General features: G+C 37.3%; 1 protein-coding gene and 1 long non-coding RNA gene across 3 annotated transcripts in view; both read right to left on the reverse strand.

Moving 5' to 3' along the window:
- Positions 1-14,169, reverse strand: part of LOC132910725 (laminin subunit alpha lam-3) — a 195,805-nt gene that overhangs the window by 54,586 nt on the left and 127,050 nt on the right. The window lies entirely within an intron of this gene.
- On the reverse strand, positions 2,985-4,640 carry LOC132910776 (uncharacterized). The gene is made up of 2 exons (XR_009658852.1): positions 4,571-4,640; positions 2,985-4,414 (listed from the first exon to the last, which is right to left on the reverse strand). It is a non-coding gene; the product is annotated as an uncharacterized LOC132910776 (long non-coding RNA).

Here is a 14,169-nt window from a genome sequence, read left to right on the forward strand (position 1 = left end):
CGCTTAACATAGACGAAAAAATACACGCGCTTCGCGTTCGCTGCGATAAACCTTTATCATGCGTTGATTGCGCGTCGGACTAGACATCTGTTTTTTCTTTTGTTCTTTAACCATCCCATCATTAGCGAACGGGATCGCGAAAGATTTTAAGGAGACCTTGAGCGTTGAAGATGCAAAGATTCAATAGCCATGTTTAAAACGCGCGAAGCTTACGACTGAAAATTTTTCGCTCTAAATTTTTTTTTTTTATTTTATTTTATTTTATTTTGGTTATTTTACAATTTGTCCTTATGGACATTTGGTAAAGTGTTATATCTTGTTGGTGAAGAAAAAAAAATAAAAATAAAAAATAAATATAGCATGTGGGCGGCTACCCCCAGCGGGGTGCCAGCTTCGTTTTTTCTAAGTTATATCTTTTATGATTTTCGCTCTAAATGATTATAATTCTTCGTAAGTTTAGATATACGGGATGAATGAGTAAGAAAGATCAATCGAAGTAAGTGGTTAGCCATTGACTTAGTCAAAAGACTTCTGAAATAGAATTCGACGTGCCTGATCGGGCGAATATCAGATAACTTGATCTTTCAATGCTTTGTACATTTCGAGATGTTAAATTTGACTTTTTCAGATGCTGAGAGCATCTTTTTAAATAGCACCGTATTATTTTTGTAAGATTGGTCCATCCAGCTGGATATTCTGCCCGGGAGAAGCTATTAGCCTATTTGTATCGAAAGACCATCGGTTTATCAGATACTTCAACTTCCATTTGTCAAGTTTAATAGGTGAAAGAGAAGGAAAGACGCGAAGTGGTTGATTCGACGAACTGAAGTTAAGATATCCGCTAAACTAATGGCTTTTCGGTATAAGTAGGTTAATACTTCTCCGTAAATGAAAATGATCGATAAAGAGTAGATAAAGGTGGGTAGATGAAAGAACGATCGAAGGTAAAATAAAATGGAACGAGTAAAATTGATTTAAAGTTACATTATTCGTCGATGGATCCTGCTCTTCGAATTCGTTCAATAATAAAAATTGACCAATATACACGATATCTAATGCAGATATCTTCAAATGACAAATATTCGACGTTTCTTATGCCGAACATGCGGAATCGGTTTAACACGAAAGAAGTAAAAGGCAGAGCGAAGAGGAAGTAAAGATAAGGCACCAACGCATACATCACTTTATCTGCCCTCCATATTCCTCTGTTGTTAACACTGAATCAATTTTATGAATGAATACATTCGTAATTGTACCGTATGTGAGTTACGATTGAAATTAGCATAGTTAGGCGGTACTCGGAACCATACTTTACAAAGGAAAAATACACCCGTACCGTTATGGCGTTCGCATTTTTGCCAGTGTAACAATAAATTACACCTGGCTGAGCAATGATTAACCGACGTTATGATAGCAGGATGTAAAATATGTCACGATATGAAGAATGGTTTAATTCACTGTAACTTACGGCCCCGTTCCCTATCGTATTCAAACCGCCCGATTTATTTCGTTTGAGCCACTCTACCGACAATGGACTTACCTTCTTTGAGGCTTGCGTTCACGCAGTCGACCATTATTACGTGCAGCTCGCTTTGCGTAAGAATTCTTGCCAGTGTGATTATTCATTATCCAACGATGTTGTACGAATACAAACGTGTTCCACTGTACCAAGTATCTTGGAACAGGGAAACTCTAAATTCGATACGATTCGAAACTATTTAATTTCTCCTAATCCAGTTCAATCATGAGAAGTATATCTTATTTGTGCTGAAAAGCCGGAGACACCTGAAACTGTTCTGGATAATTCGCCTACTTTGGTAGTAGAAAAATATACGTCATAGCAATCTTTAAGAAGGATATAATCAGACATCGCAATAAATTTTCTTTCTTAAAACAAAGATATAAAACAAATGCGAAGACCAACTCCGCTTTTTCTTTTTTTTTATCCAAATTACGTGTCTCTTTGCTATATACACTTTTTGCTATCTTATGACAAAGCATAGCAACAGATAAAAATCTGCATCGTTTTAAACGATCTATTACAACCACACCATAGATTTCTATGTATTTTTGAGAAACTTTAAATTGCAAAAATATACAAGATATCGAAAGTATAGTACTTATTATAATATTCAACGGATGAAGCATGAAGCTTTATAAAAATACGCAAATAAGTATCCTATTATATTAGAAACTCAATTTTACACTTGCGAGAAGTTTAATGTACTCGAGAAACTGAGAAGTACTTGGAGATTTGCGCCTGAAGAAATTTTAATTTGACGTAAAGAGATGCCCCTAGCTTTTTAATAACAGTGTACAGGTATCTTTTGTGAACGCTTTGTACACGGTAATCGAGTTAATACCATGCAAGAACGTCCAGTTTTCGCAGATAAAGTGGCTATTACGCTTGTCAACGATGTACTCGTAACGAACCAATAAACACGCTCCCTCCAGCGACCAAGCTCGCACGGTTCATTAATTATCCAATCAAGCCTCTTCCCGTATTCTTTCAGTCCGCGTATGCATCCAGCACCTTGCAGTTTCCTTGACCATGTCATGGACCACCTGAGATAAGTTCATAAAGCTCTCACAATGAAACACCCACTGTGCATTTGTGCAGCCAACGCAACACGTCGAGTATCATTGCATTCAATTAACGAGAGACTGATCGCTTTGTATCATTCACGGTAACGGAGAAACGACGGTCATTACACACGCATCCACCTATCAAACAGGTGGTTCTCTTCTGGTCACAGATAAATAAAAAATATTTGTTTGTCTCCTACATCGCTTTGTCCTAAATCGAGTCAACTTCTCTTAAGAATTTCATTTATCATTTTCGAAAGAAAAATAAATCTCAAAAGCGAACGTAACAATTTCTAGCTTTCAAAAATTTCCATCACATTTGCAACGTGCAAAATTTTTACAGAAATTTTGTTACTCGTCCGTTGAATTATAAATTATACGTACACCACACCGTCTAATTATTTTCTCTGATTAAACTTAAGTTTTATTACACCGATTAACTCTCGACTACACCCATTCACCATCTTCGTAGTTACTTTTTATTGGGAACACCATTCTAACGCATAGATACGCATGCTTCCAGGCTATATTATTATAACAGCTTTTGCTAAATACAACGATTTATAGCGTACAATTTAGTGTGGCGTTTATGTGGCCGCATATTACTCTCGCGCGATTTATTCTGAGATTCATGAATCGTCACCTAGATGAGGACGACGTTCGTGTAACGTGCACCGCATCTTTCATCTGCCTACGTGGCCGTCTACTCTCCGGGTTAAAGCCCTCGCACATTGCGTGAGCAAACACTTGTTGTAATCAAGCATAAAAAACAGAAAAATCGGCATTTACATTGTGCCGCTCACCTATCCGCCGCGCCGGTGAGAGAGCGAGTACTTAATGGCTCGGTGATTCATTGAGCTCCATTGATGCCAACGAGAATACTGTTCGCTGTTCTTCAAAGCGAGTTCACCCTTTAGTAGTGTTATTCAAACTACTAAATGCGTAAATACAATTTTATTTGAAGCAACGACTAAATATTTTTTGATATGTATAAAGTTTCGATTGTAAGATAAAAAGGTGAAGAAAGTTGCAAGTTCTCTGGTCGTTGAGACAGATCGGTAGAGAAAACGTTAAATGGTTGAATAATTTAGTCATGATATATTTATAATTAAGATCTTCGTTGGAAATTTGTTTAGATACTCAAGTAACTTGAACGCATTATCTTCTATGGTTGTTATTTAACAAATCAGCATTGTGCAAAATCCTTCTTAATTAGTAGTTCATAGTATACATGCAAAAATTTCATTCGTATTATCGTACTTTTAAAGAGCTACACTGTCGTTGTCTACGATTCAACGAATCACAGAAAATATTGCGATACTTTTGATTCAAATATACCAGAGAAAAATATTTCTCATTCAAAATATTTTTCTCTTGCAATATCATTTCAATTACGATTCTTTCATCAAATAATCCTAAACCACTAACGCTATAATCCTCGTAATTCTCGTAGCATATGGATATCGTACGACAAACATCAGAATTTAAAAATCCTCGACACATCGTTGAAGTATCGACGAAAGACTGTTCGATCGGTCTCAGCTACCTAATAAATATCAGTCGTTTTCTCGGCAAGCATCGTGAATCCCACGACCACGCCTCTCCGTCTATTCTGTTTCACGAAGCCGGCAGTCGCCGTCAATGAGCATAAATCGAAAGGATTTTTTCCGAAATCTGAACCTGTTCGCTCGGCGAATGTTCTCCAGGGGAACCTTTAGGCTGCGGCCACACGAACGTCGGAACGACGCCCGTTGTAACGGACGTAAAAGTAGTACGTACGTATAGAGTTATACGGATGTACAGTCAGTGGTGTATCCATGAGCCTTTCCTGAAGGAGAGGGGATACGTAAAAGTATATAAATACATCGTTAGAGATTTAAAATTTTCTTGTAATTTATATCATAATATAGCAGAATCCCGATTATCCGAACTAAATAATTGAGTTCGAATGTAATCGAATTTTTTAGATAATCCAACGACTCACATTTAACTACATTCTGCATGAAAAATTCTAATGTTTCTACATATTCCATGTATTACGTACACATGTTTGATCTTCTCGAGCTGCTATATTGCATATCTTTGTTCAAATTAATAATTCCTCAGGAGTATCTCGTTGATGATGTGCTTTGTACCATCCGATGATTATCTGTGAAGCTGTGAATGCTTCAGAATGCGTGGGAATATCACTTGTGCAGATATCTTCTTCATCGAAATTTTACGCGTTCGTCTTTGAATGTCACAAATCGTTGATTTACCAATCGCGCAAGACACCGCATTTCAGTTATGGTTTCACCATTGCGTAATGTTCCGCGTCTCCTCTGAATTGATAAAACGGACTACGCTTATGTTTCACATTGGTGTACAGCATAAAGATCAACTGGCGATGATACGTTGACAATACAGACAATGTACTGGCTTGTGTCTCACAGGCAAATGTATATTCACAATATTTACTGCTGGGATAACCGACAGCTTCTACTGTACCTCTATCTCTATCTGATACTATAATTTAAGCAATTAAATTTACTTACAAATATTTCAGAACGCGATAATACCGATATTTCTATATTTTATTTACTCTTGGAGGTAGATGCAACCCTCTTCCTTCCGTCTACCACTTCGTTTTTTATCGCTTTATAACACTCAATAAAAACAATTTTTTTCAAATATGAACCAACTCCGGGGTGCGATAGAAGCTGCAAAATAATCTTATTTACACAGATATTCCAAACAAGAAGCCTTTTTGTAAGAACAATAGTTGACAATAAAGAAATTCGAAAATTCTTACAGACAGAACTACCTGGGTAACATCGTCTACGAAATGCAAAATACGCGAAAGAAGATACGTAAAGGAAGCGTTTTGCATTAGCAATAATTGGCAATAAAGAAGTCGGAAAGCGTTTGCGAACGAAATCGTCGAAGGAACATCCTCTACAAATGCGTGCGCGCGTGACGCGCGTCCTACAAATGTCGTGTGGCTTGCTACACGAATTAATACGATACAGAACGTACATCTACGAAATCTAACGTCTGTTTTAACATAAATGTGTTTGGGAAAAAGTTACGCATGTTACAAGTTACATAGAATTGACAGTGATGCATGTCGCTCGTGTATGGACTCCGATATACGGCGATATATATACGTACGATGCTTCCGCAAACTACATGGCGTTTAGGGACATCGACTGACCGCGTAGGGTGAAATCCATGAAAGCTGAAATACGTACACGCATTTATATCTTTCCAATGCACGCGCATATTGTGCATTTCTATTCAAAATGTACGATTGTTCTATTCATTCTTTATATCCTCCGATATAAGACGATTCGATGCGAACTGTCTGAAATCACTGCCCGTATGTATCGGACAGCAATATCGAGTTCGAAGAAGAAGATAACGAACTCGTTTATTTTTACGCGCACGAATAGTGGAACCGTAGCTATATAGCTGACAGAGGCACGCTGGTCGTTCGATTTTTTCCAAGCTTCATAACGGTTCGTTGTGTGTTTTGAATTCGCTGGCATTTCTTCTTGCACGCATGGACAACTTGCAAAGTATTACGTACTTTGCACGAACGAATTCAAACTAGTCAGGTTTACAGTACGTTCTGTGGATCCTGAAACGTCGAATTCGCGTAGTTTCGAATCGACGTTGGTCCAGAGAGCTTCTCTCTTATTTGCCATAATAAAAAAAGATACTCTGAATAAATTGATCGAAAATAAATGTAGAAGAAAAAGTGAAATCGATGAGAAAAAGAAATTATTATCGAAACTGCGTTGTTCGTGAAAGCAACGTATTTCCAGAACACGTGCCAGGCAACGGACATCGTTGCAACGGTCGTGTGATCTGGGCCTTACTTACCACTCTCCAAGACCTATCTCAAGGCAAGACGTCCCTGGGTGTCTTTTGTTTCACGAGAACACGAACCGAGAATTAGAAACTACGAAGGCTGACGCTCCCAGAGCGGCAGGCTCGAAAGAAAAGCAAAAGGCAATTTTATGGGATATTCATGGTGGCACAGGTGGCCTGGCTACGTGACGATGAGTATCTGACGGTGAACGACGCCGCACGTAATGGACAGGCCGCGTGGGCACGGTTAGTTTTATAGAGCCCACACGGTTCGGAATACAAAATCTTCGCTGGTACTTCCGCGATGAGATCACCTGCCTGTGTTTCTCATTCGAGTGTTTGGCAACGCGACCGCGACGTTACGTCGCTTGTCTGGGCCTAGTCGTGAATCACGAGGCTGCGACATTGATGGCTAGACGCCGAGAGAACCATTAGGGACATCGGCGTGAAAAAACATCAACGATGACGGTTTTGAAGACCGTCGTCGTAAAGGCAGAGGATTTACGTTGCGGTTGTCGCGGTGTCTCGTCTTGAGATACGTGGCTGCGACAGAGGGATGGAATATCGTCGGTGTAATTGGGTTAAAATAGAATAGCGAAGACAGGCGATCAAGATTGATATGTGAATTTACGAGCTTTCTATAAACATCGCCGTACAGTTTCGTTGAACGGATAAAACGCTCGATTGTCAGTCAGGAATGCATATTTTACGTATGCAATGAAGAAGCAAGATTTCATTTGAATATGTCACGCATGAAACTGCTATAGAGTAGATTTCCACTCGTAGAAACGTTGTTTACTATGCCGCTGAGATTTATGCATATTCATTATTCATAAATCTTAATGTTACTCGCGCATACACATATGTACGTATATGTATTTATCGATTCGCGCATATTAAATGAATTGAAATACGTAGATTCAGAATATTACGCTTTTGAAAAAATGAAGGTTGTCTTTTGAAAAAATAGCAAACTAATTAGCAATATAAAACGATGTATCAAAGGTAAGCTAAATATTCTGTGGTAAATCCTGGAATTAAAAGACACTAGAATGAAACGAACTGTGTTATGCTTTATAAATAAAACGTTATATTATGTAACAATGATAAACTTAAAGAATTCAGCTTGCGTCTCGTGAAAACAATTCTAAAAAATCCTATGAATATTCGACTACTTTGAGCGACGATATGGATTCACAGATGGTGTTTTCGTCTCGTAGGATGTAGCAGAGGTTAAGAGAAAGGAAAGAGCAAGAGTGAAGCGCAGGTGCATCGATATCACTCTAGAAGACAGAAGCTTCGACTACTTCGTGGGTCGTTTAACAAGATGGAATTAATTTTTATATCGTATAAGTACCGGTCGTACCAAAGCTGGGCTTGGTTGATCATACGATTTCATTAATAAGGAGGCGGTGCCGGCAGATATGGTTTCCGTGTTCGATCTTCCGGTATCGTACCAAGCTACACCGTACTGTAGCGTACAAATTACATTTCGCAGTACGCGGTTGAAATTGTTTTCTGATGAAAAAGATTCTTTTCCATAAAGTATATCTCCTTATATTTTATCGCAGATTTCGAGATGCAAAATATCGCTTGGTGTAACAATTACGATAAATAACGAAAGAAGATTCGATATGTTTCGGCTTTCATTAAAGAGATTGTAAAAGAAAGTATTGATAATTTGAGACAAACTTGCGACTAAAGCCAGATTGCTTAAAAAAAAAAAAGAAGAGCTATGTCTGTACGTGGATGTATCTTGGAAAAAGTACGTTAGTCTCGACGCATGTCCACGCGAATACGATCAAAGAATGCCTTGTTCCTTTTCGTCGGCCGCGTCTGAAGCTGTGTACGAGCTCTTTCAAGATCACTAGGGTAACGTTTGCCCCATAAACTCAATTCATTCGCTGTTACAACCTCGTTCGTTATGTTTCTTTAAGATGCATATTTATATTACGCAGTGTTACGTAATAACGCGTAATATGAAACTGAAAGTGAAGCTTGTTCAGCTGATTGTTTAGTTCTGATCAAAATATTTATTTCTGTCGTCTTTTCTTTGAGATCAAAGAGAAGCAGTAGCTTCACAAGAGAATACAGAAATTTGGATATTTTAAAACAAGTTTGGATATACGAATTATTCAATTATAATTATTATGAAATTGCTTATTTTACCGCGATTTTTGCATATCATTTTTTTTTTTTTTTCATTTTCAATATCTTCGATACTTGCGACACCTATATCCACAACAAAAATTTCCTGGTTTATGTACGCTATGAACCGAGCATAACTTGACTCAGTAAATTTACTGAACATGCTATGAAAAGATCTCTCGGGGAAAGATTCAGCCTACCTGAAGAATAATTGTTACTCGTTGCAACTGTTTGTTTGACCCTCACTAACGATCTTCACCGAAGTTAACAGTAACTTTGGAAGGAGCACATTTTATATTGTTAAATTTAAACTTCATTAGTTTTATCTTTAGAAACTAAGATTATAAGAAAGAATAAGAATTACACTTACTCAAAAGGTCGTAAACGTGTACACGTGTGTAGATTCAATGTGGATTTTCAACGTTACCAAAAGGGATACTTACCTGAAAGAATAGAAGGAAAATGAAAATGGATTAATGTAATAAGATTTAAAAATATGAAAGTTGAAAAATATTAAAGTACGAATAAAACTCTTTTACTCTACTTTTTACTTTCTTTTTCGATATTTATATTTTCTTAATCTCTTGGGTATAGCTGAATTATGCGCTGAGCTGTTTCTCTGTACGGCAGAATTTGTTCTCTACGCAAGCACATTGAAATGAAGTTTTTGATAATTATATTAAAATAATTTTTCTTCAAGATCTGATACATATATTTTAACGTTAATAATTTACTTTAATAATTAATAAATAATACCATCGAGTGTGGTATATTTTAAAGCATAGTACGACGCATAGACCAACGTCACAATTTTCACACTCATAGCACGATACTGTTTCCCGAATAGCACTTTGTTTTCTATTTTGAACATCTTGAGGTTGAAGATTCTAAAAAATTATAAGGATGCCGATCGGTATGTTAAAAAAAGCATCTAATAATGGTATATTTACTTTAACGAAAAGCAACAATTGATACCTGATACTGGCGTATCAAAAACAAAGACTATATGTTCTGTCTGTATATTGTTAACACTGTTATAAAACGTCGTGAGGACAAGAAAAGTGTGAAGCAAGACAAATGAAAAAGTTAATTTGGTTCAAACGGTGAGCGAATGAATCAATAGAAGGAGCTACTATAGTTGCACGTCGTACCTGGCAGGTTAAGAAAATCCGCAAACGTATTAATTCAAATTTAAAAAGATTTTTTTGCCATTTTTGATTTATTATTTTTCGATGGCCGCGGATTTTGAAAACACATTTCTAAAATATTTCTTTAGGATAGGACCTAACCCCAATCATAGGTATAAATATTGTGTTATAAACTGTATTTACATTTTCTTAAAACTATAAATCATAAATTGTGTAAATTCTAGTGGACGTTAAAATACAAAATATAATTTATTTTATTCGTGCAACAAGAGAAAGGTTGTATAATACTACGCTATAATACAACATAATAAAAGCTACACTAAAACACAAATGCTACTATCTCCATAAACTTTCATTTTTATCATTTTCTTCTATACCCTCTAATCCGCATAAAACATATATCTCCGACGACAATGTAAATCCCTCAATTTCGAATTAGTTCTGCCATAGTGATTTCACAGGAGAGCTTGCCTCGATTAGGGTTGCCAAAGAAGGAGCGCACGCCTAGCGACATCGGCTCGAAAAGCATCGAGAAATTTGCGTTCATTCGCGTAATTAGAGTTCATTCGAGTAATTATATAGCCTTGCGTCTAATCGGGTATCCCGATTGTGTCGCTAGCGTCATTAATAAACTTATTGATAAATACGTCAAGACCAACGTACGCGCCTCTTCTTCCTTTTTCTATTCTTTCCACTCGCGCCCACGTGTATCTGCATTCCCACTACGCGGACCCGATAATGAGAGTAATTACGCCCGCTGGTACCAGCACATCATCAACAGGTACGTTCGCATAATTTCGCGATCGACTGCCTTTTCCAATGGGATCATTATCTTTCGTATTTGCGAGAATGTTTATATGACTAATACTTGGTTCCTAGGATAGCGCGGATAGCGCGAATGTGGACGTTTTATTATTTGATTTTGTTTTATTCGATACATGTGTAAATACCGACACTCGACAGCACACTTTCCAACGGTTTACAGCTCGGACGATGGTAGCGCTATATAGTTAGCGTAATCACTAAATGGTTACAAACGTCTCAAGATCCAGGTTCGAATTCTCGCACCCATAATCCTCTTTTTCACGACCTTTAGAAGAAAAGCCAGCGACCCGAATGGTTGGAAGAATATTCCCCAACCCGAACGATTACAAAAATCATATACACCAGCAGTAGCACTAATCATGACCTATACCACTTCATGTATAAACCCATTAGTACTATAAAGGGGAAAAGATACGCGAATAATTGAGCGATCAGTTAATAATTATAATTATTAGGAATTTAATATATGAGGCTAGTTCTGGTTAATATGAAATTAACAAAAACTAATTGATATATTACATAATAAATCATGTAATAACGTTTTTTCCATGTTAAAGTCTAAAGTTTTCTACACAAACTTTTCTAGGACAACTCGGAGCTCGACTCGCCAGGGCAGCGAAAATTTGTCGGGCAATAAGTCAGTAATGATAATCATAAACGTTTCATAAAATTAGACCATAATCCGAGCCTCTGTTCAGACGTAGCTCTTGGCGATGAAACGATCGAGAATCTCTCTAAACACCACGTCGATCTACCCTTTTGTTAACGAGCCGTCGACGATCATTTGTAACCGACTCGTCGACACGTTCGCCTATATTACGCATACTCTGCTTTTTCATCATCTACCACTAAAAACACGAATTTTAACCCATTACGAAACGTCTGGCACTCCCAGTGAGCGAAGCAACACCATAGGCGATTTTTGGCTATACAATGTACAACACAGTAAACGTGCCATGTCAGAAGATAATCGACAATTTTTCCTAATTTCAAAATTTAATGGCATCGATAAATTACAATAGGATATGATTGAAATACAATGTTTAGCTAAAGTTTTGGACGTCATGACTGTTACGTGAAGGACTTATGGTTTGTTTAGCAAAGATTTACGACTTGGAAGTCTTACTTCGACAAATTTTAAAACAGATATACCACTTGAATATTTTTCGTTTCCTTTCTGTAACTTTCGATCGAATGGTATTTTTCTGTTTTTAAAAAGTTTCTTAAATTTCAAGAAAGTGAAAAAGATTGTTTCAAAACATTGACGAAAGATTCGTTAATTATCTATCCGATGTAATTATTCGAGTGAATTAATTTCTTTTTAAGAAAATGAATTTTCCTTGGTCAAATACCTTATACGAGTAACAATTAATCGTCATTCGTAAAGAATTATTGTATCTATTTATTCGAATAATTTGTCTATCGAATCGTTATATCAGAGTTATTCGAATAATGATACAAGTAAATGTTGATTTATTCGTTTTAGAAAGTTCGTTTAGTACTTTAATAATCCTGATAGATCATGTCTCTCTCATACCCGTTTCTTAAATTGCTCGTGTATGTACATGTTATGCGATTGGCACTGAACTTCAAATTACCTAGATTTCAAAACCTTTTAAATAAAATTACACCTGATATCGTGTTATTATTTAACCCATCCCATCATTCTTTAATGTACCTTCTAAAATGATTGTACCATGCCATTAGAAGGACGATAAACATCCTACCTACGATTATTCTTCCGAAAGATAAATAAAACAAGAATAACAAACATTTTTCTCATGCAATCAGAAAATGCAGTTTCATCGTGCGATTAGAAACTCGTTGGTGCGATTCTTCGATCATGCACTGTCTTTTTGCTGCTACGATGCTTTAAAATCAGCCCGCTGGGGATAGCCCAAAGTACATGTCAGTCGAATATTTCAGTCCTACGCCTTTAGTGGGAAAATATCGCAGGTTGTCCTAAACGGAAGTCATAAAGATTTTGATATACATCATAAATCGTAATGGTTTCTACACTATGTACATTGTAGTCTAAATAGGATACTGTACAGGGTGCGCCGTTAGAACCCGGACAAAAGAAGTTTTGTGCAGAAAGTTGTTTATTTAAGTCAATACACAAAAACACATGAAAATGTTGTTATATCTCATTTAAAGGGTCCTTGCTGAGAACTTTTATTCTATGTAACCACCCTCTGCCTCTATGACCTGCTCTATTCTTGCTCTAAAGCGCGAGCACGCTGACTTCAACTGGTCGCGTTTAATTGTCGCGAATTCTGACTCGATAGCAGCTCGTAGGGAGTTGACGTTGGGGTGCCTGCATTTATTAGTTTGTCTCTCGATAACGCCCCACACGTAATAGTCCAATGGGTTTAGGTCGGGACTGTTAGGAGCAGCTTCGTGTTTTAACGAACACAGAATCAAATGACAACGGGCAAATCTTTTAAGCTTGGCGGCCTCGGAGAGCATCTGACGGACTTTGAGAACGTAGGAGGCATATCTAAGATCCTCTTGAGCTATTCGACGGACAATCGTTTCACTCACCCCCAAGACGGAGGCTAATTTTCGGAGAGAAGTTCCCGGATCTTCCAAAATCATGTCTTGGGCCCTTTGAATAATTTCTGGCGTCCTTGTTGATTTTTCCCTAACCTGAACTTTTCTCGCCGGAGAAGGAGAACCCTTCTCGAACCACTCTGAGGCTGCGTATCTCTTAGCAATGTCGTATACCGTCGATCTTGGGTAGCTAAAGAATTTTATAATTTCGACCGGCGTTCTCCCGGCGCGAAGACTTTCTATAATCGCCGCTCTTCTATCGTATTCCGGGTTTTGCTTAACGAGTTCTGTCATTTTGAGGTTATAGAAGACTTATTGACATATTTAACTAACTTCAGAGTCAATCAGCACAAACATCTGAATTCTAATATGGTGGGAACTACAAATTGAATTCTGTCCGAATTCTAACGGCGCACCCTGTATAGTAAAATATTCTGGAAAGTCCAAACTTGCTGAGCAAATCTTTTTAAAAATAAAAGACAAAAGATCTTTTGTTACTTGAACGAGACTAAATACATTATTTGAAAATTTTTTAATAATGAGATTAATTTTTAAAAAATTATTTACAGATTTTCTTATCTTTATCTATTATTCATCGACCGATGAACAAAGTTTTACGCAAATATGACATTTGCATCAGAAAGAGGCTCTTTTAAATTACAGTTTGTTTCTTTGTTGCTTCCAGTGAACAGCTGCGTAAAAGACAAAGAGACTTCCGAGAAATTTGTTTCAAGAAATTTTATGATAATAGCAGATGACACATCCTGTAACAAAAGATTAAGGAATACTTGCTATACCCTGTCGTCTACCTGAACATCGACAATCCACGTTATTTGTAAGAGAAACACGAGTTAACCATCGATGGTTGGTGCACGCGATGACAGAACGGTTTCTCTCGATGAAGAGTTCGATCTCGTTCGAACCGATTCATCCTTCCGGGGATTTATTGACGGAACGAAGCACCGCCATGGCCGGACGACCATGCGGCAAAATGACTTAATACGAACATACGAGGGAGTTATAGGAGAGATGGCCGGTGGCGATCCGTCAGACCACC

This window comes from Bombus pascuorum, chromosome 9 (genome assembly GCF_905332965.1).
Source record: "Bombus pascuorum chromosome 9, iyBomPasc1.1, whole genome shotgun sequence".
NCBI lineage: Eukaryota > Metazoa > Arthropoda > Insecta > Hymenoptera > Apidae > Bombus > Bombus pascuorum.